This window comes from Somniosus microcephalus, chromosome 3, assembly GCF_052327205.1.
Source record: "Somniosus microcephalus isolate GS21.2 chromosome 3, FLI_Smic_1.0, whole genome shotgun sequence".
Lineage (NCBI taxonomy): Eukaryota > Metazoa > Chordata > Chondrichthyes > Squaliformes > Somniosidae > Somniosus > Somniosus microcephalus.
The window spans coordinates 105,650,481-105,654,682 of record NC_140989.1 but is presented as its reverse complement, the minus strand read 5'-3'; positions in this window follow the sequence as shown (position 1 = coordinate 105,654,682).

The following is a 4,202-nucleotide window of genomic DNA, read 5'->3' as shown; positions in this document are numbered from 1 at the left end:
CATAGAACATGATGCGCATGCAATGGGTCCCCACTTGCCTGCTATGGTAGTCAATCCACTGACCTCTAAATCACTGAGACCCTGACCACTAAAACACTTGATGCTGAACTCTAAAAATTTAGGACACTGTCGTCTAAGGCACTGAGACACTGACCTATAAAACTCTATGGCCGCGATTTCGCCAGCGGAGGCGGGATTGTGGTGGGAAACGTGATTGGGGGTTCTGGTTCTGCTCCCGGCTTCAGCCGCTCTGTGAAAAGGATTTTCCGTTAATAGGGCTTGTTAAGCCCACCCTGCGGAGCTCCTGGCCAATTAAAAGGAAGCGGGTCTGATGATGTCATTTGATGATGCATCATCAGCCGGTTTCCTTAAAGGGACCATGGCCGCATTCATTTTGACAGTTGTGCTGTCAGTATTCTGCAGAATTGAGGTGCTGCAAACACTGACAAGCACTGCACAAAGGTGCATGGCTGCACCCAGGCTCTTGCATGACTCCCTCCATATGCTTATAGAGGGAGTCACAGCACGCGGGGAGGTTCTCTTCCCTTCCAAGGGTGGAAGAGACCTCCCCAGGACACCAACGCAGCCTGGTTGCACATTGCACAGGAGGGCAAAAGCAGGGATGTCGTCAGGAGTACCTGGCTGCAGTGGCGCAAACCTTTCAACGATCTCAGTAGATCACAAAACATTACTGCAAAGCCACACTCAACCTCATCCTGCTGTGCCACTCATCACATCCCCATCACTCTGCCTTCCCTAGCCTACTCCTGCACATCCTTACTCATACCAACTTACCTTGCACCTCCACCCATCCCTCTCTATCTACATTATCACTTCCCCATCTCACTCGCCACCCCTCACACTCTCCCTCATTCTGGTGCAATTATACCAACTAACACACTAGGGTAGGCACTTGGGTGTTTTATGCAATATTCATGTCGTGTTTCTGTTAATGTGTTGTCAAACATTGAAATCTTTATTTTCAACACGTTGCCTTATTGTACAGATCTGTGTTCACCTTTGGAAGTGTCTTAGTAAGTTGCAGTGAATGGTGAGACGTAACGGTATCCCCTGCAATGGTGATGAGTGTGAAAGGAATGGCTTGGTTATTGTAGGAATGCTTTATGGTGATGGTGTGGGATGGTGTTAACCTATCGCATCATGTGGCAGCCAGGGTGCACAGCGTCAAGTGAAGTAAATCTGGCAATGGTGTTGCCATCGCTGGCCTCCCGAGCAGCAAAATGGTCAGGTGCTGATGCCGTGTCCTATGCAGCATCAGGTGATTGTGGAGAAGGTTGGTATTGTTGTTGGTGCTGTTGGTGTGCCTGGTGATGTTGGTGTTGGGGCTGATAGTGGAGGGATTCAAAGGATCAAGGTGAGATTTTTTGAAGGGCACCGATGTTGCTGGAATAGATGGCAGCTGAAGTTGAGATGACAGAAGCGATCTGTCAATGGTGAGAGAGCTTGCTCCAAGGAGGTGACAGTAAATAGAGTTTACTCCAAACACTTCCAAACTGCATACAGATCAAAAGTGTCTTCCAAGTCTTGAAGGCTCAAGCTTCTGACATTGGAAAGTGACCAGCTGTGAAATAGTAGCTTTCATACCACTTTTGCAGCTGTCACCTATTCACGGCAATGAGGAGACATAGAGAACCCGACCTACTTACATGACGTGATCTCCGAACGATGTGAACCCCGTTAAAAATGTGGTAAAATAGAAAAAGGCTGGCAAAATAGTAGTAAACAAGCACCTATCTTAAATGCCTCCCCCGCCACTTGGTGTGGGTCTGTTTTGAAATCGCAGACCCCACACTTTGGATACTTACATGGAAGTGGGTTCGCAGTGGGTTCCCAACCCGCTGTCAATCATTTCAATTTTGACAGCGGACCTGCCTCCAAACCCGCTCTCTGAGCGCCGGCAAAATTCAGCCCTACGAAACTGACCTCTGAAACTGTCTTCAGCTTATTTTCTTCCCTACTGTTGATCAAGTCTTCCCAGGTAGCACAATAACCTAAGGTATGCTTGCAATCCACTAGTACAATCTAGAGCCAACTGCTAAACAGTTTTTGAGAGTGACCCAATAACAACTTGTCCTCCAATTTTACCTCTTCCTGTGTGGAAGCACCTGCTGTTGCTTGGTGACTCCCCACAAAAGTACAGCTGAGATCAGCAACTGAGTAGGATTTCAGATTGCTGTCAACAACCCATGTCTCACCACTTGGTGGCATTGTGATTAGCGCTCCAACATGTGCGACATAACCTCACCCAGGGGAAAACAATAAGGATATCATTTTCTGAAACTTTTTCCAATAAGTTGAATTTCATGTGTTATGTTTGAGCACTGGAGTTAATTAATGGAAACAATTAAAAATAGAGAAACATATTGTCAATTTTTGAGTGTGTGCTACAGTGCAATAAGGGTCTACATCCGTTTTCCCTTTTTTTTGATTCCCTTGCAGGTTCCCTTTGGGCCAGGTATCCCCCACAGATGAGTAGATGGGAAGCCTACTTTGCAGGTCATTGCTAATTCTGCACTTAGCCTGCTGCCAACAGATGTCTGCAAGAATGATCTGGTGGAGTCACCCGTTTGATTTTCCCTCATTTCTGTGAGAAGCTGACTTGCCTTCATTTTCCCTCACAGCAGGACTAGGATTAGAACTCACTGGACTGGGTAGTCAAACAATCACCCCTCCACTCAATGGTGCTGTGTATTGATGCTCCAATCCATAAGCAAGTCGCTTATCTCGTGAAACAAATTCTGGGCTACTTGCCTCGTCGGCAGCGGCGCTCAGGTACATTCCGGGAGGACGGGGCAGCGGCCATCAGGAGTGCCGTGGAGCGGGGAGGAGCATTCCTACTCCTCCTGGTTTCTCATGAATTTTTAAGAATTTAAAAAGTTACCTTTTTGGTGGCGGCCACATTTATGTCTAGAAAACCTGAGAAGAGCAGGCCCAACACCTGCTTCACTCAGGGCAGTAGAAGTACTCCTCTGAGCCCTACAAGGAAACCTTGCACCACCCCTGCCCCGGGCTTCCCCACCAACCCCTTTGATGGGGATTCCCCTCCCGGAGCCACCCAATGGACTTACCTTGTGCCGGGGACCGTTCCTGCGGGTCCCCTGCCGCCCTAATTACCGACTGCCGACCTGACAGTGATTTTGGTGGGAGCCCGATCCTGCATATGTAATTGAGGTCTGGAAGCGAAAATCTCTCGGATCTCATCATGCGAGCTTGTCGTTCACCCTAGTGCCCCTATCCCGCCAAGAGTTAATTAGACTAACAGGAAGGGAATCTTAGTAAATTAATCAATCTTTGAAAAATGGACTGTTTGTCTTTTTTTCACTCCTCATGTTTGTGTATGTATGTTGCCAAGTGACAAATCGTAATCTTTATTTGCAAAAAAGTCAAAAATGTGTACAAGTGTTTGTTGTCCAAGTCCTCAATCACTTTCCACTGGCAGCACTTGTTTTAAGTTTAAATGGTGTAAAGCAAATATGCTTGGCAAATATAAAGCTTTAGATTTGTGTATGAAGGTTTAACAAGTAGGCTTGAGTACATTCCTGTACTTTGATGTGTTCTTCTTCGCATGATTGTGAGATCTGAATGACACTGAGGATTAAAGAAAGTCTATACTCTGAATTCATGGATCAGGTATCCTATTTGCAATGACTGTTAGAAAGTTGCAATCAAATACAAGAGGGAGGGAGGGAGGGGGAAGAGGGAGGGAGGGGGAAGAAGGAGGGAGGGGGAAGAAGGAGGGAGGGGGAAGAAGGAGGGAGGGAGGGGGAAGAGGGAGGGAGGGAGGTAGGGGGAAGAGGGAGGGAGGGAGGGGAAGAGAGGGAGGGAGGGAGGAGGAAGAGAGAGGGAAGGGGGAGGGAGAAGAAGGAGGGTGGGGGGAGGGGGGAAGAGGGAGGGTGAGGGGAGTGGAAGAGGGAGGGAGGGGGGGAAAGAGGGAGGGAGGGGGAAGAGGGAGGGAGGGAGGGAGGGGGAAGAGGGAGGGGGGAGGGGGAGGTGTGGGGAAGATGGAGGGAGGGGGAAGATGGAGGGAGGGGGAAGAGGGAGGGAGGGAGGGGGAGGGAAGCGGGAGGGGAAGAGGGAGGGAGGGGGAAGAGGGAGGGAGGAAGCGGGAAGAGGGAGGGAGGGAGAGGGAAGGGGGAAGGGCAGAGGGAGGGGGAAGGGAGAGGGAGGGAGGGGGAAGAGGG